Source organism: Felis catus, chromosome C2 (genome assembly GCF_018350175.1).
Source record: "Felis catus isolate Fca126 chromosome C2, F.catus_Fca126_mat1.0, whole genome shotgun sequence".
Classification (NCBI taxonomy): domain Eukaryota; kingdom Metazoa; phylum Chordata; class Mammalia; order Carnivora; family Felidae; genus Felis; species Felis catus.
The window spans coordinates 49,412,834-49,434,569 of NC_058376.1; the positions used below are offsets into that span (position 1 = coordinate 49,412,834).

The 21,736-nt window shown below is 39.0% G+C and overlaps 1 long non-coding RNA gene and 1 other non-coding gene across 2 annotated transcripts; one reads left to right on the forward strand and one right to left on the reverse strand.

The window, feature by feature from the left end:
- The first annotated feature begins 1,089 nt into the window (after positions 1–1,089).
- LOC123379933 lies at positions 1,090–21,712 on the forward strand. Its single transcript, XR_006585013.1, has 3 exons — positions 1,090–1,805; positions 5,818–5,869; positions 21,319–21,712. It is a non-coding gene; the product is annotated as an uncharacterized LOC123379933 (long non-coding RNA).
- Positions 5,735–5,841, reverse strand: LOC111556395. The gene has a single exon (XR_002735880.2). It is a non-coding gene; the product is annotated as a U6 spliceosomal RNA (small nuclear RNA).
- Positions 21,713–21,736: the final 24 nt, after the last annotated feature.

Here is a 21,736-nt window from a genome sequence, read left to right on the forward strand (position 1 = left end):
TTAACCAACTGAGCCACCCAGGCGCCTCTATAGCTCTCTTTTTAATTTATGTTTTCTCAGCAGAGTTTATACTTCAATGTATAAATATTTTATTATTCACATGGAGTTTACACGTTTTTAGTGCAGAAATACTTTCATATTTCAGCTTTATACCAACTCTGGTTTCAGCTGCTGAATGCCCAAGTTTCAAGGTTTCGGTCTTTGGTGGATATCAGCATCTTTTGTGAAGCTTATTAAATGTGCAAGTGCCTTGGCCCCACCCCAGACTTCCTGAGTCAGAATTTCCAGCGTTTTCAGGGCTCCTGGCAGGTATATGTGAAGATGATTTTAGTGCACAGTTTTAGTCTAAGTTATTTAGGAAATGCTGACTTTGGAGAGTACATGTGGCTGGGCAGTGGCCATATGGTGGTAACAGAATGGGCTCCTGGAATACCCGGGAGGATAAGGTAGCAAACTGATGAATGCCTGCTACGTGCCAGGCACGTTGAATCCCATGTCATAGAAACCAGCTTTGAAGGAGAGATCAGGAGTCAGCATGACTTCATCTTGAGATTCTTAACTACATGTACAAAGACCCTTCTTCCAAATGAGGTAATGTTCACAGGTTCTGAGGGTTAGGATGTGGACATGTCTTCTTGGGAGCCTACTACACCAGGGAAAGAGGCTTTGTAATCTTTTCTCCTATCATTATTCTTTTCACAAAATGATTAAGGTGAATACTTCTTTTTGAGCAATCCTGTAGTCTTGTCTTCAGAATCTATGAGCATTTTTTATACAAAATTGACTTAATGGAGGATACATCATCTCCATTTCATTTATTAGCTGTAATACCTGGCATTGAGCAGGAGACTCATTTAACGTTGATAAACTTAAGTAGAAACGATAAAATCATTATTGATCTGTAATTTAAAAATTATTATAACTTTTGAGGCGCCTGGGTGGCTCAGTCAGTTAAGCGTCTGACTCTTGGTTTCGACTCAGGTCATGATCTCATGGTTTCAGGAGTTCGAGCCTCATGTCGGGCTCTGTGCTGGCAGTGAGGAGCTTGCTTGGGATTCTCTCTCTCCACCCCTCCCCACTCACGTTGTCTCTGTCTCTCTCAAATAAGTAAACTTAAAAAAAATTATTATAATGGTTAAAAGAACTTTATTTTTTTTTTTTGAAACTTACAGCAAAGCTTCTTTGATTATCATCAGTCATTCCATTCTCTGGTACACATGTGAAGAAATTTGCTACTCTTTACCTTGATCACACTACCTAGAGCTGCCCATGTAAAAAGCAACATGATCATAAATTACATGCCTTCATTTTTGACATCTGACCTCGTAATGATAAAATCAGGAAACCACAGACATTTGAAAGTGAAAGATCAACTCCAGGAAGTCCATGGTTTCAGACAATAAATACTGATCCACTTTGCCTAAATCCATTGCAATATAGTGTTTTAGGTCTAGATATTACTTTTTCAAGTGGCAGGATTCTGGTTATTTAATTGAAAGTAGAGATTTCAATAGCTCTGGGCACCTCTTGGTACCTGAATGAAACATATGTCTCCTATTGGAACAGCTTAGCACCTTTGGGCTTGACAACAGGGACAGATCTAAGATTCTGAAATAATATTAGATTCCTTAGTTGATTTGTAGCATACGTTTGAAATCACTGTTTATTTTCTCAATTCGTGGGGTCTTAACGCACATGGCCTTTTCTCTGTATCTGCAGCCAGTCTCTCCGCAGGTCTTCAGCTTCAGGTGCTTGTGTAAGAGTGCGGGCTGCTGCCTCAGTTGTCTCTCGTGGAAGGCCTCAAGGTCAGCTTCTCCTCAGGTGAACTCGTTTCAGGGGCTTAGGGTTTGAGATTGAGCATTTGTCTCAGTGGGAATCTGCCCATCAAGGCCTGTCTTTCTGAAATGGCTCCGAATAATTTTTTTTACTTTGGGTATCACTTTCATTCATCTTTGAAAAGCCTTTCTCCTCCTTTTTTGCCCCAAGAAGTATTCCTTCTAAAATTACATTAAAATTGTCAAAAAATTCTCCTTTTTAGGCCCTTGTAGATATGGAAATAAGAAATGTTCATCTTCAGGATAGCAATTTTGTAGAAAATTACAAATATATCACTTCGGAAAACAAGAGAGCATTTGGGACTTTGGGTGCTTGTACCCAAAAGATTCCTGGGTAATTTTTTTTTAGATTTTTTAATCTTTATTTATTTTTTATTTGATTTTATTTTATATTTTTATATTATATATTTTATATTTATATATATTTATATATATTATTATATATTATTATATATTTATATATTATATATAAATTTATATATTTTTATATATAATTAAATAATATTAAATAAAATTAATTAAATAAATATTAAATAAATTATATATAAAATAATATATAAATAATAATATATAAAACATATATAATATATATAAATATAAATATATAAATATATATTTATATAAATAAATTTTTATAATTTATTTATAAGTTTATAAATTTATAAATATGTATTTATATAAATATAAATAAATATATATAAATAATATATAAATAATATATAAATAAAATTAAATAATAAATAAATATATATTTATAAATATATATTTATATATAATATAATATAATAATATTATTAATATATTATTATATATTTATATATTATATATTTTATATTTATATATATTTTATATTTTAAATATATACTTTATTTTAATATTTATTTTTGAGAGAGAGAGAGAGCACGCGCGAATATGAGAGATGGAGGGGCAGAGACAGGAGGAGACACAGAATCTGAAGCAGGCTCCAGGCTCTGAGCTGTCAGCACAGAGCCCGACATGGGGCTCGAACTCACAGAGTTTAAGATCATGAGCAGAGGCTCAACTGACTGAGCCACCCAGGCGCCCCACCTGGGTAATTTTTTAAAGAGATGGGTTTCTGGACTCAATGCATGGAAAACTTTAAAATTAATATACTATATTGCCATGTATAAAAAAAATAAATGAGACACTTCTGGGCCTTACAAAATTATTTTTTGTATGGACTAAACAAAGCTATATTTTTAATAGTCAGCTTTTTCTAAACAGACTCTCTAAACTTAATAAAAATCTCTCCAGTTTTTTCACGTGGTGCAGTAGACAGAGAAAAAGATCTGTAGGTGGAAATTTAACTTACACAGATTATTAATTTCTATGCACATTCTGATCATACACAATGATGAGGCACTTCATTGAAAGCTCAGGTTGACAGGTTCCTTTTTAAGACATTTTATTTACAAGACTGTATAAATGAGTCCGTTTTTTCCCCTTCCCTCAGCTGAAGTTGTTATATCATGAACTCATGAACCTCAAGATCATGACCTGTTACCAAGGCCAAAATATTTGTTGAATTCATCTTTCTTTTTCTATTTTCCTGCCACCAGCCATGTCTAGGTTTTTATGACTTCATTCCTTGATTACCACAATAGGCTTAAAAAAATTTCATTATGGAAACGTTCAAACATGCAGAAGTAGGTAGAATAGTATATTGAAGCCCTGAGAACCTATCAGGAAGCTTCATCCATTGTAGTCATTTTACCATTTGTATTTCAATCCCCTTACTTTTTTCTTGAAGATGTTAAAGCCCACCCCACTCCTCATAGAATGTCAGTATGTATTTCTAACAGATGAACAATTTGTGTCTCTCCTAACTTTCTAATTACTCTTCCTCTAATCTTATTTTTCTCACCAATCCAACAATTTCTAACTATCTAGTATACTCTTATGAAACCTAAGAAGCTTTCAAAGGCTCAGTGTTGCTCACTGAATCAAATGCAAACCCTTCTGATTTACAAAGCCATGTTTTCTTTAGTTTACCCCATCTGTCTGACCTTCCATTATTTCAGGCTGTCAGGTGGGTCTCCTCACTACTCAGCTGATGCCCTGTTCGTTCCTGTCTCTGCTCATGCTCTTGCCTACCCAAATTCTCTTCATCCTAGAAAGCTCTCCTCAGGTGCCACTTCTATGAAGTTATTCCCAGCTCATCCTGATTTCTCTCTGCCCTGAACCCTTGGGATTTAAACACAGTTCCTTCAACTTTAAATCTGGTATTTTTTATGGTATCTCAGTCTTAATTACTGTAATCTGGGAAGTAGGCTCTGAATTACTGAGTAGTAGCATTTGTTTTTAAAGACTTCATTTTTTTTATTTTATTATTTATTTTTATTAGAGAGAGTGTGTGTGCTTGAGCAGGGGAGAGGAGCAGAAGGAGAGAGAGAAAAATCTTTTTTTTTTAATTTTTAAAATGTTTATTTACTTTTGAGAAAGAGAGAGAGAGAGAGACAGAAAGTGAGTGGGGGAATTGGCAGAGAGACAGGGGGACACAGAATCTGAAGCAGGCTCTAGGCTCTGAGCTGTCAACACAGAGCCTGATGTGGGCCTCGAACTCATAAACCTCAAGATCATGACCTGAGCTGAAGTCAGATGCTTAACTGACTGAGCCACCCAGGGTCTTCAGAGAGAGAGAAAATCTTAAGCAGACCCCATGCCCAGCATAGATACCAACATCTGGCTCGGTCTCATAGACCCTGGATCATGAGCTGAGTAGAAATCAAAAGTTGGATTCTCAACTGAGTCACACAGGCACCCCTAAAGACAACTTTAAAATGTTTGGGTGAATGGTATCCCTAGGGATACAAAGAAGGTCAGTGGTGCTGGACAGAATCTAGCATCAGAATGTTAGGCAGAATTTTAAGATGGCTTCATGGTGTCTGCCCTTGATGTCACTCCTGTGATTATATTACATAACAAAAGTTATTTTTCAGATGTGATTAAGGTTACTAATCAGTTGACCTTAAGATGGGGAGACTATCCAGATGCACCTGGTCTAATCACATTAGCCCTTTAAAAGAAGAGAGTTTTCTCTGGCTGGTCATAGAAGAGGAAGTCAGAGAGATTCTATGCCTGAGAAGGATTAAACCTACACTTATGGGCTTTGATGGTGGAGGAAGGAGGACCATGAGTCAAGGAGTGCAGGTAGTTTCCAGATAGCCAGAAAGAAAATGGGATCTCTGTCTGACCTGCCCAAGGAACTGAATCCTGCCAACAGGCTGAATAAGCCTGGAAGCAGATTCTTCTCCAGAACCTTCTGATTACAGTCCTGCCCAGGTGGCTCCTGAGGTTTGGCCTTGTTATCCTCCATGCAGAGAATACAGCCAATGCCACTTAGCTTTCTGACCTGCCAAACTGTAATATAGTAAATGGATGTTGTTTTAAGATGCTAAGTTTGTGGTAATTTGCTATGCAAATTGTACCAAAGAAAAACTAATACAATAGATAACACAGGATTTGAGCTTATAGTGAGATTTTATGCATCTCCTGCTATTCTTTCTCCCCAGTTTATTGAGATATAATTGACATACAACACTGTATGTAAGTTTGAGGTGTGCAGCATAGTGGCTTAACATCTATGCATTGTGAAATGGTTGCTGCAGTAAGTTTAGCTTAACATCCATCACCTCATATAGTCACAACATTTTTTTGTTTTTCCTTGTGGTGAGAACTCTTAGGATCGACTCTCTTAGTAACTTTCAGGTATAGCATACAGCAGTGTTAACTATAGACATCGTGTGCATTATATTACCAGTACTTACTTCTAACTGCAAGCTTGTACTTTTGACCACCTTCATCCAATATCTCCAACTCCCACTCTTCCTCTGATAAACACAAGTCTGTTCTCTTTTTCTATGAATGTTTTTTTTTCTTTTTGTTGTTGTTTTTTAAGGATTTTGTGTGTCATCCTTGTGCAGGGGTCATACTAATGTTCTCTGTTTCATTCCAGTTTTAGTATATGTGCTGCTGAAGTGAGCATCCTGCTGCCTTAGGAAGGCTCCAAATCTGTAAGTAGATGGAGGCACTCATCTTTGCACACGCGGTCATTTCATGGGCTAGAAGTGCCCTGAGTTCAGGATGCTTTGCTTTTTGTCCATCAGTCTCTGACTGCAGAGAGGAAAATTTCAAGGAGAGGAAAGCCTAGTTTTCTTATTGCCTGTGTTTTCAAAAAAAAGCTTTAAGAGGGTCCTTGAGCAGGGAAGTTAATTAGGATGGCTTATCTGACAAGCATTAGTGTTGGTTTACTATGCTGTCGGACTAACGATTACCTCTGGTATGAGACTGGGGCAGATTTTGTAGGGAATGTACCCCTAAACTCTGCAGCAGCCAAGATTTCAGATGGTAGAACTTACTTATAAAATAAATGCAGACACTTACTTATTACAGGAACTGGTCAACAAATAATTAATGAAGATGCTGAGGAACATGAGAACTGAAGCTACAGTTTCTTCTGTAGCCCAGTATCAGGGATGATGGGCAGGGGCTAGTTTATGGGCAGCTATTTCCCCAGCCATGCGTGTATGACACAAACGGTTAGACATTTATTTGGGGTGCCTGTGTGTGATTCATAAAGAACTTGTTCCTTGTAAAATTTACTGCTGAATGACTCATTGTAGGATGATGATGAAGATAAGGCTTCTAATTTAGAGTTAGGCAACTATCCTTTTAAAAATCAACTTTGTGAGGTATAGTTTATATACAATAAAAGGTATACATTTTAAGTGTATAGTTCAATGAATGCATACACCCATGTAGCCATCACCAGAGTCAAGATGTAGACATTTTTATCACACCATGTGGTTTCCTTATACACACCCCTTTGCAGGCAATCCCTCTTTCCACTCACTGCTCCAGGCAACCACTGATCTGATTTCTATCACTATAGATTAGTTTGCCTCTCTTGCACGCCATATAAATGGAACCATACAGACTGTGCTCTTTTGCATTCAGATTCTTTCACTCAGCATGATGTTTTTGAGATTCGTCCACATGGTCGCACTTACTAGTGGTTATATTTTTATTGCTAGGTAGTATTTTATTGTGTTCATAGCACAATTTGTTAGCCATTCAACAATGGCTATTGGTGGACATTGGGGTTGTTCCAATTCTTGACTGTTTATAAATAAAGTTGCTATGAGCAGTTTTTGTGTGGAGATAGGGTTTTGTTTCATATGGAGACTAGGCATGGAGTCGCTGGTCCATATGATAAGCATATGTTTAACTTTAAAAGAAACTGTCAAGCTGGTTTCCAAAGTGGTTGTATCAATTTTCACTTTCAGTAGCAATGTGGAGGAGACCTCACTATTGTCTATCTTCCTCAATGCTTGCTATTGTCAGCTTTTTTTAAGTGCTAGCCTCTCTTTCTTTCTTTCTTTCTTTCTTTCTTTCTTCCTTTCTTTCTTTCTTTCTTTCTGTTTATTTATTCTTGAGAGAGAGAGAGAGAGAGTGAGAGACAGAATGAGAGTGGGGGGAAGGGCAAAGAGAGAGGGAGACACAGAATCAGAAGCAGACTCCAGGCTCTGTCAGCACAGAGCCCAATGCAGGGCTTGAACTCACAAACCAAAAGATCATGACCTGAGCCAAAGTTGGACCCTTAACTGACTGAGCCACTCAGGTGCCCCTATATGCTACCCTTGCTAATGGTATCTTATTGTATCTTTGATTTGCAATTCCCTGGTAACTAATGATGCTGAACATTTCTTCTTGTACTTTTTAGCCATTCATATACCTTCTTTGGTGCAATGTCTTTCAAATCTTCTACCCATTAAAAAATAGATTTTCTGTATTATTATTATTGAGTTGTAAAAGCTTTAAAATATATTCTAGCTCTGAGTCCATTGTCAGATAAACATGTTACAAAAACTTCTCCCAGTCTGTGGTTTGTCTTTTTGTCATTTCTGTAAACAAGTCTATTTAGCTCCATTTTCATCTTTACTTTCTAAATCTCTAATTACATATATTTTGACCATTTTCTATTCTCCTATAGGTCTTTTTGGATCTGTTTGCTTATCTTCAATCTATTTTCTCTCTATTCATTAGTTTGGATAATGTCTATAGATCTGTCTTCCTATGTTCAAGTTCATCAGGGACATTTTTCTCCCATGTCTGATGTGCCATTAATTTTTTTGTCATTGTACTTTTCAGTCTAGAATTTCAATTTAGTTCTTTTTACAGTTTACATTTCCCTGCTGAGATTCCCTATATTTTTATTCATTAAGTTCATTTTTTTTTAATTCTTTGAACACACAGAGTTTAATTATTTGAACCATATTTATAGCAGCTGCTTTAAAGTCCTTGTCTTCTAAGTACCTCATCTTAGTAATGTTGGGACTGGTGCTTTTCCCTTGACTATGGGTCATGTTTGCCTAGTAATTTTTCTTATTGTGTACTAGATGTTAATTGATGCATTGTATAGGTTCTAGACTTTTGTTATTTTTCTTTGAGAAGCGTTACCTTTTCTTCTGTTAGGCAGCTCATTTACTGATTGATTACCTTGTGCTTCTGTTGACTTGACTTTATGTTTTGCTAGGGTACATCTTTGGAAAGCTCAATATATTTCCCAACACCCTCTATCTTGGCAGGTCTCAACCTCTGAATTCAGTTTTTACTGCAGATCTTTTAAACGCTTTGTTTTAGACTTTGTTAGGGTGGGCCTGAAATGGACCTTACCCTAGAGGATGGTTCTAATTTTTTCTTGTATCTCAGATAGATGTGTGGTATAATAAATTGATAACAAGGTCTTGCCACTCTGGCTTGGCCAGAACTTCCATGTCTACTAGCACTGTTTGGTTAGTATCTCTATCCTACTCTTGTCTCCATGGTAATCGCTCTCCATAGTTACTGTAAGCCTTAGGGAGTCTGGTCATAGACATGTGCATCTTAGCCTTGAGCCAGGGATTTATTGGGCAACTTCTGCACAACTTCTGAGCTTCTCCCTTCTCTTTACCCTCGATATCCCTCCTTTAACTTTCTGGTGCCTTGCCCTACAGATTATTACTGCTTCAGTTTCCCTGCACTCTGATCTCTGCCTCTTCAGCTCAGCAGGACAACTGTGCTCTGCTTGGATTCTAGCTTGCTATGTTGTGGTTGGATAACTGTGCCCAGGTAGAGATCCAGGGAAATCATGGAGCTTACCTTATGAATTTCTCCTCTGTCAGGGGTCATAGTGTTGTGTTTCCTGTTGTCCAACGCTTAAAACAATTGCCTCATAAATTGTCTCCAATTTTGTTAGTTATGGCAGAAGGCTCAGCTCAATACCAGTTGTTCCATCACATGTGAAAGATTGCATGATATGCTTTAAAAAATTTTTTTTAATTAAAAAAAATTTTAATGTTTATTTTTAAGAGAAAGGGGGGATGGTGGCGAGAATCCAAAGCGGGCTCTGTGCTGAGATCAAAGAGTCCAATGCAGGGCTTGAACTCATGAACTGTGAGACCTGAGCTGAAGTCACATGCTCAATCAACTGAGCCACCCAGGCGCCCCTAACATGATATGATTTTAAGGATTAAATTAAGTAAACAGATATGGATTTAGCAAGGAGGGGCCTCAAAATTTCTTTTTGGGCTGAAAAAACATTTTTAGTCCACATGAGTCCCATCTTATGGTTTAGGACTCTGGTCCCATTCATAGGAAGTTAGTTTGGTGAGGTGGAGTGTAGTTCCTCTATGTTCTTTCTAAAAATCGAGTCTAACAGCCGTCTCTTCTCTCTAATAAAGAGTGTTTACAAATAAAGAGGATTTTTGAATACTTAATATTCTAGATGCTGTTCTTAAGACTTTATTTTTTGTTAAGAAAATTTTTTTTTAAGTTTATTCACTTTGAGGGGAGAGAGAGAGAGAGAGAGAGCAGTGAAGGGGGGGACAGAGAGAAAGGGAGAGAGAATCCCAAGCAGGATCTGCACTGTCAGTGCAAAGCCCAATGTAGGGCTTGAACCCACAAACCGTGAGATCATGATGTGAGCCGAAGTTGGACACTTAATTGACTGAGCCACCCAGGTGCCCCCTTGGGTTTAGCTTTAATATCACCACTTCAGGGAAGTTTGTTGTATGCTTTCATAATATGTTGCCCTGTATTTTTTTCTATCACATCTGTAACTGAATTTACAGAAATATTTATTTAACAGATATCTTTTCCACTGTGCTGCAGGCCCCGTGGGGCCCATTTCCCACCATGCGTCTAACATGTAACAGTTTCTGGCATGAAGTATGTGCTATTTGTTGAAAATGTGTATTTGTTGAATGAATGAATGCATATACAAGAGTAAGTAGGTTTCCCTTCTCATTTTGCTATTCTGAGAAATTCATTCTTTTTGGTGTCTAGGTCTAGGAATTTTTTACAAAAGTAAAGAGTCATGTAACTACCACAATAGTCAAGATATAGAACAATTTTATCTGTTCCCTGTCCACTCCCCCCACAAATTTGTAGTCAAATTCTACTCTCAATCTTTGACTTCTGGCAACTACTGAGAATTGAGTATCTTACATTACCCTGGGCTCTTCTTTTCTTTTCCATCCTGCCTTGTTTATATTTCAGCTGTCTTTCTGCTCAGTAGCGCTCCTGTGTACTTTATCAGAGAAATGAAATTGAGTTTAGACAGATGCCTCACATGGAATTTATGCCCCATGGAATCATTTAAGTAAATAACTTGACTACTTTTAAGAGTCAAAATAAAATAAAGAAGTCTTTTTAAAAATCAAAAAAAGAATAAAAGAGTGGGGTACCTGGGTGACTCAGTAGATTAAGCTTCTGACCCTTGATTTCGGCTCAGGTCATGATTCCAGGGTCGTGGGATCAAGCCTCGTGTTGGGCTCCATGCTGAGTATAGAGTCTGCGTAAGTTTCTCTCTCTCTCTGCCCCTGTCCCCTGCTTGCACACACACTCTCTCTAAAAAAAAAAAAAATAAATAAGTAAAAAAAGAATAAAAAGAGAGACAGTAAGTCATTTGAATTTTTGTCAGTAGCCTATTATTGCTACTCTCTTAGTAGCTCTTAACATGTGTATGCATCTCTATTTCGCTATCCCTGCTTTAATTCAGCCTTTATGATCTTGTCTAGATCATTGCAATGGCCTCCACACTGATTTCCATACCTCTAATGCTTCTTTGCTTATATTTCATCTCTACATTTCACCCAGAGAGAACTTTCTAAGACTCCAACACTTACCGCTCTTCAGTGGGACCCCATTGAGCCTCAGGACCTTGGCATGCCATTCAGAGCTCTTCATGAGGCCCCTGCTTACTTCTTCAGAGTCATCCTTATGGGGTCTTGTTCCTTGCACTCTGCGATGTTCCAGTTGTCCCAAAATTTGACATTTTATGAATGTGCCATATATTTTGTCTTTATGCTTTTGTTCATGTTGCCCTGAAAGCCTTTCTTCACTTCATCTGCTATGTGAACACCTAATAATTATTGAAGACTATATATTGAAGGCTGTCTCTTACTTTCCCAAAGACCACTGGACTATTCCCTTTTTTGTCTCCATAGTTACCTACCACCCATCTGCCATAACACCCATAGTCCCTTATTGCACACCAATGCTCACATATTTGTCTCCACTTACTAGAAACACAGCTCTTTGAGGCCAAGTCTGTCTCTTATTCACCTTTGAATTATCAGTGCTTAACATAGTGCTGACCATATTGTAGGTGCTCAATATACATTTGCTGAATGCATCAATGAAGAAAGTTTTTACTGTATTATTCCCTGAGCACTTTAATAATTTATACAAATCCATTCTCCATTTATCTTTTTTTGATGTTTTGGAAAAATTTTGATCAACTACTCTCCCATTTTCATGAGAAGCTGATGATTCTATTTTGTGTGGTCACTTGAAGTTCTCTCCAACCTTTTATCAGTCACTACGCATCTGTATCTGTATGACCTGGTTCGTTGGCTTTATTTCAACTGGGCTTACTCAGGACTGTCTGCTTGCGTATAGAAACTCAACTTACAACTATGGAAGTAAAAAAGGGAAAACCAGGGGATGTTGAAAGTGAGCATGAATTTCCCATTAGTGGCTAACTGGCTTTGAACTTCCTCTCTATTGAGGCTCAGAGTAAAGTCAAAGCTATTGTTATGTGTTCAGGTTTGGACTGGCTACAGGTCACACTGTTAGCTATTTATCAGTTGTGCTCAGTGTCCTATTAACTTTATGGACTTTCACCCCAGAGATCTTAGTCCCAAGGTGTTTGGGTGCAGCATATTTGCCATTAAAGTGGAGATATAGTTTCTCTGTGGAAATGAAGACATTAAATCCTCTAAAAATAACTGTTCGACTAATCCTGTCATTTCATTGTAAAAAAGCAAACACTAACATAGGATATGATTCTTATTAATAAAGCAATCATATTTGTAATCAGCCAGCTCTTGTTCAGAGTGAAGGAAGGTGGGAAAAGGGAGGAAATTGTTTATGTTTTCATCTCTGTAGGACCAGGATTAGGGTCTAAGTGGGAATCTACCTCCTCTCAGTTGATTTGCCTGAAAGTGGAATCTTGGAGCTCTCTGAAAGGAAACTGTCATCTTTTAGGACAATTCTATATTCTAGGAAAGATCTAAGTTGGAAAGAAGGTATTTAGCACCCTGATTTCAGATTTTCATATTACTAATTTAGGCCATAGCGATGTTTCTCAAATCTGCATTTTCACTAGGATTACAAGTCAGCTTGTTAAAACAGACATCCCTGGTTTCTACTCCTGGATATTCTGGCTCAGTAAGCTTGGGACAGACCTTGGGAAGGTGTATTTTTAACAACCTCTCTGGGTTATTTTGATGCACAAAGAAGGAAAATTCTCTTTTCTTGGATTGTTGGAGCAGAAAAGGACAATGGGATCATTCTGGAAGGAGTCCCTGGCATTCTGAGTTTGTTGACAGACCAAAGTACCTGCGTAAAAACAGTCCAAAAAAACTGGGACCATCTGTCTCAAACCTCATTTTTGATGTCTGGAAGTCCATTTGATCTTGTGGAAAACACTCATGAGCCAAAAGCATAGGTGGAACCCGAGAAGGAGTCAGGCTTAGGAAAAGCATAAGGAGTGGGCTGGAAAATGTACTGTTAAATTCTGCTGGGATACAAATTCCACTGAACTGAGTGTGTGGAGCACCACAGACGCACTGGGGAGTGCATTAGTGCAGTAATCAATGCAGTGTATGATTGCAGCCTTCTGCTATGACTTACGTCCTGGTTGTAAGGGTAGGACCAGTCTAAAGTCTGGACGTGTTTCACTTGTGGCTGTACAAAGGGGGCAGAGTGGAGAGAAAAGATGCACAGCTGCCTGAAGAGGTGGGCAGATATGTGGAATCCTGTCTCTTAATCTGCTTTCTGCTATGAGTTGAATTCCCAAAGGCTAGTTCAGTTCTCCAGGTTTGGTTCAGCTCTCCAAAAGGTAGTCTTGGTCTCAATGTCTGCAGCATCTTTCTGCTGAAGGAGCTCTGGAATTAGGGGTGTCTGGTGGAGGAGGGGAGAAGTGATGGTAGCTGAGGATTCTCACTGAAGTTTCATTGAATAATAACTAACTTATATAATATGGCTGAGAAGCATGAAATTTTCAGAGAGACCTTTAAAGCAACCATTTCCCAGGTACTGTTTTGATCTTGGGATATTCGGGGGCGAGGGAAGCCACACCCAAACCCTGGGGCGGACTGCAGAAATGCCTCAGCATAGTGTTATCTGTTACAAGGATGGGGGATTGCTGTGGTTTGTTTTTGAATAAAAGAGTTCCTGAAACTGACAAGAGTAATTTCATGTCATTTCTAGGGCTGAGGGAATTAGCAAAAATTGTATTATTTTTAAATAATGAGACATAGTTACCTTTAGGTTTGGAAAATTAGAACAGTATGCTGAAAACCAAGGATTTATGGAATACAAGGAGAAAGGAGCCTTAGAGGCATTGGGGCACATTTATCATTCTCTTTCAAGTGGTTATATGGTTTTATATTGCTAGATCAGGATAATCCAGTGCTACTTTTCCCTAATACATCACTGAACTTCATATGTAAAGGGGGTGTGAGAGGACCTCTGACCTGTCCCTTGTCTCTCTAGAGTTCAGTACTCTAAATCCTGCTATCACCAAACTCAGAAAGTTTTACTCAAAGTTTTTGGCTAAAGAATCACTTGGGTAGAACCTAAAGTCTCACAGCCTCTCTTTTCTGCTAAGCAGCCTTGACAGTGGAACCATTCACACAGTACAGGGAGAATGTCCTAGTTGTTTGACTTTGAGTATGCTATTCAATCCTTTGTGTTCTCCCCTGTAAAATGTTATCACCCATAACTTGCATGGATTGAATGGTAATGCATATGTAAAGTATCTGGTATACAATAGACACAATAAATTATATACTTTTGCTGGGGTAGATAATATTTTCAGGACGACATCACAATTACTATCCATTACTGATTAGACTCTCCCAAAGTAGGACAGACATGAGATTTAATAGGAGACAGTGAGGAGGAAAAACAAATCTAATTTGGAGGAGTAGGTTAAGTTGAGCCTGTCAAAAGCAAACAACCTGAGGCATTTCTCTTCATAGACTCCTGCCTGTCTGTACTTTGGCAAAAGCATGTGTGGGCAAATATCTTATTTGACACTGTGCTAAAAAGGCTGAGCTTCAATGACAATGCTTGCGTCTCTGGCAAACACTCTCTAAAGGATAAGTTCCTATGCAAATACAAATTTTTATGTTTCTGCAAATAAATTTTAGTATGTATGTCTTACTTGCTTTGTTTCCTTCACACCACTCTGTGGGAGGCTATTATTGTCTCCTGAGCCTTCATCCTGACTCTAACTTTCACCCTTTGGCTTCTGGCCCCAGTGTTTTCCACAACATGGCCAGTGCCTCCCTTGCTCTCTCCAACCCCCCAAACTCCCGTCCTATGTACATTTTATTGGAATGATACCCAAAGTTGGTAACTTCTCTCACTCACTATAATGATAACAATGACACTTACATAAACCCTTTTTGTTTTGCAAACTGATTTCACGAGCATGGCACGACTCATTTCTCCTAATAACTGTGCATGGTAGGTTATCTTGATTCTGATAATGAAGAAATTGAGGTGGGGAGAGGTGGCAAAGCAAATAATGTCAGTCGTGACATGGTTCATCTTATCTTTCATTAATCCTCTGCTTTAACTATCATACCACATCTTCTTTGCAGAGAAAAGTCTTTTGTTGACCAGTGAGTCCTATAATTTGCATTTTAAAAGTCCTGATTCTGGGCATTGTTTCAACTAGGGCAGTACTTTTATGGAGTCTCCTGTGCTGTTGTATGTACATCTACTACCTTTATGTTAGGATGGTCAGAAAAGGGAAATCGTCTTTGTAAGAAACTTAAGAAACTGCTGAGTGTCAGAAAAAAGGAGAAGGAAATGCATTATTTAATACAAAAAAGAGAACATTTGAGTTACTAACACAAAACATGATTTGGATAATTATGAGTCTCGGATCCACATGAGTCTACAGTCTTACCCGTGAGATTCCCTGAAGGCTACTCCAAAACCTTGCTGAGGAACTCGTGGAAAAAAATGGCTGAAAAAAACCAGGCTATTCTGCCAGTGTCCTGTTGTGGTTGTGAGACAAATTTTATGTAAAAAAGTGCTATTTAAAGTATGAGCTGTAGTTTTCTGCATCTGGTTTTACTTAATTCTACAAAAAGAACACTGGACATTAGTTGAAACTTACAGAACTGTTGCTTCAGCCACATAATTTAAATTTCACAACATTCTTGAAAGACCAGTAAATATTTTTCTTTTTTTGTCACAGGAGAAGCCCACATATGAATAAATAATAATAATAATAATAATAATAATAATAAATATGGTACTTTAGAAAGTTTTTTTATGTCTTCCTGATAGTATTTGCTACAACTCAAATTCATTTTTTGTATGAATAGAATTGGCTTTGGAGGTAGTGAAGGAAAAGTCAGGCCCCATCGTGCCTTATGATTATTTTGCAAGTTAAATCATTACTCTAGTTTTGGTTGGTGACTGAATGGCAGATGCTTTTATCTGAAGGGTAAGAGGCTATGGTTGTCAATGGAGCAATAGAAAAACTTGGCACTCAATGTATTGTTTTTATATTCTTTGTTTTCGTATCTCTGATGTATATATACCTTCCCACACAGATTCACATATACTTTATACATACCCATTATTGACTTTTAAGTAATAAGATTTTCTTTTTTGACAAACACACCTGAACTTGTATATCCAAATGCAGCCCTTTCCCTTCAAAAGGGAAGCATGTTTCTACATTATTGCTATTTTTAACCTTTTGAGATTTCACTATTTTAGAACATTTTGTTTTTTAATACCTTCAAGGGTGTTAACATTTGCTCCTTAGGGGCACCTGGGTAGCTCAGTCAGCTGATCGTCTGACTTTGGCTCAGGTCATGATCTCATGGTTTGTGAGTTCAAGCGCCGCATTGGGCTCTGTGCTGACAGCTCAGAGCCTGGAGCCTGTTTCAGATTCTATGTCTCCCTCTCTCACTGCCCCTCCCCCACTCACTTAAAAAAAATACTTAAAATAAAACATGAAAAACAAAAAAACGTTTGCTCCTTAGAGTGGAGTTGGTTTTGGAAAGAGCTTAAAGTCATTTGAAGCCAAGTGAGGCAGATGACCAGGCTGAGTAACATAAATTGTGGTAAAATACGAGCTGAGAATATGAGCAATCCTGCCGGAGGAGTTCCAATTTCTGATTGTTTTAATCTCTTTTATAAAGAGCTTTTTATAAAGAAAAACAATTTTCTGATCTCAGAGCTTCCCTTTTGCAGAGTCAAAATGTCAAGGATCTGCCTGATTGAGTTTGTCCTAACCTTACAGACTTATTTCCCATGACACTGCCATTAACTGTGTTTAACGTGAACTACATGACCTTCCCTGAATACTTACCAGCTCTGTGCCTTTGCCCATGTTGTTCCTTATGAAGTAGGATTTCCTCCTTATTCTCACTGATTTGTATTTACTACTCCTTCGTTTCAGAGAGGTTTTAATATGGCCCTCTTCTTTCCCGCTTAATTCTTACTCATTTTTAACGATCTACATAATGACAGTTCCTATATCTTCCCAACTGGAAATTAATCTCTGTGAGACTCCTGAGTATTCTGTGTTGCCTTCTGTTTTGTAGTATAGCTGTTAGATTCTAAGCATTTTGTTTAAGTCCCTTCAGTTTCGTAGGACTAGCATTTAGCCCAGTTTCTTCTCCTGTTGAATGGGCATAATAATAACAGACCTATATTCTTCTTCTTACCAGTCCTGTGCAATTCATTTTTATTCACTCATTTAAAAATAATTTATAGGTCAACAACAATATGGTTGTGCAAGCAATGAGTATCTAAAAATCAATGCAATGAATATCTTGTTCTGGGGAGTTCATAGCTTACTAGAGGAGCCAGTGACATAATGAAGTTATTGCAAAACAGTGCAACAAGTGCTACTGTAAAAATAAGTACAAGGTTAAATTGCGAGTCAGAGGAGAGAGTAATCAATTCTGCCATTGGGTGGGGATGGGGGGAGTGTTCCACAGAACAGAAGACACTAGAGCTGGTTCTCAAAGGGCAAATAAGTGTCACCAGGTGGACAAAGATCAAAAGGGCGTTCCAGAGAGGGAAACACATAGAAAGGCATCAATATATAAGAAACTATTATATCTTCGGTCAACTGCAACAATTTGAAATCTGAAGGGTAAGAAATGAGATTGGGGAGAAGTGAAGGGCGATGTTGGAGAGCCCTGTGTGCTACGCAAGGGAGTCCGGACTTGGTGTGGTTGAAAGGGAACCACCAAAGAGGTAAAGGATTGTGTTGTAATTTAGGAAGATCTTGAGCAGTGGGGACTGATACTAAGATCCAGTGGAATAATATATGCTCTGGAATAAAATATGATGCACTTTACCAAGATGAAAAATTATTAATAACTGGTGGTGGGCTCTGTGATGTAAAACAGCACACATATTACCTAAAAGAAAATATGTCAGCAATGTCTGCCAGATAAAGACATACATTTTCTCCAGTGTATCAAAAAAATATGTGACTTTGATAGCAAGACTTAAAGAAATGAACATTCAAAGTGACTTGATTATTTTCCGTTAAATCTTACATCCAGGCCCAGTGATCCTGAAACACTGAACTTGGTGGAAGTGGTATCAGTGAGGTGGAGAGAAGTGGGGACAAAGACTGAGAGGAAGGTGGTGATATTAGTATAGGACTGTCACAGATCCATGCCCTATGCTCTGTAGTTGTCTCAATAGCCAGTAGGCCTTTGCTACCTAAAACACTGTGAGAAAAGGGCAGGGCGGCCTTTATTCTCTCCCTCAGGGGCATTAAGGAAAAGTACTGCCTGAAGTCTTCCTCCATAGTCCTTCTAGGTCAAAGAGGGCCACACATAATGGTTTCAAAATAGGTGTTGCTTTGCTAATTTCCCACAAAAAGGCAGATCTGGGGGAGCACAGGTGAGTTGCTTGCATATGACAACATCATTAGCAAGAACATGCCATTTCCTCACGGTTTCATGCACATATTACTCCAGGAAAACTGGCCCCTCATTGCTCTAACTCAGAACAACCCCTGATCACACCTTTGGATAGTATGGGTTCATCAGGTTGTCAAACACTGAAAGAGAGAAAGATACGAACAAAAGACAGAGATATAAACCAGAATTTTGTGCGACTGACTTGCAGGAGTTTGAGACCTGGAATGGGCGGAACTGAGACTGGAGAAAGAGGCAAGAGCTGGGTCTTGGAGCGCCTTGAATCCTGTTCAAAGGAGCTCATATGTAGGAGAAAGGGACCCCCAGAAATAACTCAGTCAGGGAAGAACCAGGATCAGGTTGTAATTTAGAAAGACCTGAAGGCTGTGTGGAGGGTGGGTTGTGGTCCACAGCGAGCCTAGGGAAGGTAAGATTTGAACTTCCTGTTTGCCCAGCAAGAGCTTATGGAATCTGATAAGGGTGTTCACATTATACCGCTTTCTGGGTCCAGAAAAACAACTCAGGGATTGCACTGTTCGAAAGGTGCCAGGTCTTCATTACCCTCTCATCTTTTACTAGATATGAGCCTTCTTCATACCAACCTCTCAGCTCTAGGCTGAGAATCATTGGTTCTTATCCCAGATGGGAGGAGACGAGAACAGGCAGTTTCAGTGGAACTCCATTAATCACCAAGGAGAGGCAGCCGGCTATAAAACCCACACCCCACGCAGAACCAAGTGTGGGCTGGGTACGTTTAAAAGTGTGGCTGAACTACAACCAACACCTCACTCTAATTTTGCCCTCCCTACCCTTGGGTGAAAATGAGTCAAACCAGGGAATACACAGGCAATGTTGGAGCAGTCTGGTTCTTTAAAAAGAAGGAGGCACCATGATCATTATTAGGGAGAAAGGAAGATTTCCAGGGGGTTTGGAATTTTCTGATTTTTCTATTTTTTCAAAGTTATTTTTCCTTTTTTTTTGTTTTGTTTTGTTTTGTTAAAGTTTATTTATTTTTGAGAGAGAGAGTGTGAGCTGGGGAGGGGCAGAGAGAGGAGGACAGAGGGTCTGACGCAGGTTTGAATTCACCAACTGTGAGATCATGACCTGGGTCAAAGTTGGACGTTCAACCAACGGAGCCATCCAGGTGCCCCTATTTTTCCTATTTAGATAACTCCATTCTTTAGCTTTCTCCCTAATCTCGTTCTCTCTGTAATACACTTTGTACTTCAGGAAACCTACCACTGTGTTGAATACTTCATAGATCCTCAAACTTTGTCAATGAACTTATTTTATTTTAAAAGGTTAAATCGGGGGGCGCCTGAGTGGCTCAGTCGGTTAAGCGTCCGACTTCGGCTCAGGTCATGATCTTGCGGTTTGTGAGTTCAAGCCCCGGGTCAGGCTCTGTGCTGATGGCTCAGAGCCTGGAGCCTGTTTCAGATTCTGTGTCTCCCTCTCTCTCTGACCCTCCCCCGTTCATGCTCTGTCTCTCTCTGTCTCAAAAATAAATAAACATTAAAAAAAATAAAAAAAAAAAAGGTTAAATTGGAATGAGGAAGCAAGATTTGGATGGAGTAGATTTATTGATTCCTGGGGGTAGGGAAACCATTCATCGATGTTGCTGTTGTCACTGACTTTTTGGCCCAAAGGGCATCTTAAAGACTCCGTGGCTGTAAGGTGAGTCCACCCTATGACTCCAAGCGGCAGTTACCCCACCTGCAGAGCATGGGCAACTCACTTCTCTCTCAGGCAGTTCTTCTGACAGAACTGAAACGTACTTTCAGTAACGGGTCACCCACTACTCAGAGTTGCGCTCTCCTACACAGAACAACTTTTACCGTTTTCTTGTAGGAGACAAGGGGGACAAACTAGCCTAAAATCACCCGCAGAAGCAACCCTTGTCTCTGGCAAAGGCCAGGACCATTGCCTTTGTTTTGCAGTAATCCCTCCTTGGTTGAATTTGTTGCCCTCTGCAAACAGTGCTTTGCCTCATCTCTGCCTCCCTTTATCTTCCCCTTTAACCCACTCTTCCTATATGTAAAATATGTAGAATCTGATCTTTGCCAACAGCAGCATAAATTCTAGGGTCTTAAGCCATTCCTGACACAGAGTATCATACACAATCTTACCTTGAGTTTTGCATTAAGGACTGAGCTTTTATGAATTGAACTTTGGAGTAATTTTTTTTTTTTTTCCCCTGGTGAGATGTTGTAGCTTTGCTGAGATCTGGTGGAGGGGGAAGATCCAGGCCTCCTGAATATTCTGGCAACATGACATCTCCAGAATCTTTTACAGTCCCTTTTCAGACCTTTAGGACTTAGTCCCCTTGCTCCTAAGATGATTGATTGTCGAAACTACCTTAAAATAACAGACTGGTCACAATTCAAGATGCAGTTTTGAAACATTACCTCTCTTTGCGACATCTCTTCCCCCCTTTCTAAAATAAGTAAGTGAGTGGGTGGATGTGTGTAGCAAAATATAGGAGGAAAAGGTGGGCTAGGTGGATGGAATTGTTTCTTAGTGTGGCTGGGTCTCAGCTTTTAATGGTTGTTTTGTTTCAACACGTCTAGCCCTCTTTTTGACCAATTCCTTCCCCACATCTTCACCCTAAACCCCCAGAAACCACAACTGCAGTCAAATAATTAAACACATGAAACAAAGAAAACTGCCTTGGTGTGAATATTCCTCTCTGGTCACGCCAACCCCGTGAGAGACGCTTCCCTCGTAAACAGTAACAGGCAGAATCTCTCGAGCGAGCCAGGCACACAACAGACTGTGAACCCTCAAGGCAGAAAGGGAGGGGAAAGGCCAGAGATTCTGGAAGGTTTTGGGCCTGTTGGTACTTGGAAACTAGGGGGAAGGTGGGGCAAAGGCACTCCCAAGAATCCTGGCAGATTTGCGAGGGAGAGGAAGAAAAACCTCCCATGTTTGCAGACATTAGACCATTTGTTCATTTGACAAAATGTGTGACTTTGTTGGTTTCTCCTGTTATTTTCTCCTAGCTCTTGGCTAAGCAAGGGTAAGAGAAATCTGGGATTGCATGATAATGGATGAGCCAGAGGTAAGCAAGGTTCAATAAGAACTTTGAACAAGACCCTTAAAATGTACTCTGTCTCAGAATTCTAAAGCTCCATCTAAACTCTAACTGAAGGGCTAAGTTCTAAAATGATAGTTAGGCATTTTGCAAATTTCCCATCCTTATAGTCCCAGCATGGGGTGGCAAGGTTAGTGGTGAGCCCTAAACTCATCTGAAAATCTTTTAGAAAATACTGGTACCTGGGACTCATCCAAGACCAATTAAATCAGAAATACTATGAGTTGGGGTATTGATACCTCTGTAAAAGTTCCCAATGAATTTAAAAAGGAGCTAGGGTTGAGAACCACTGCATTATTGGAGCTGGTGTATCAACACGAATTTCC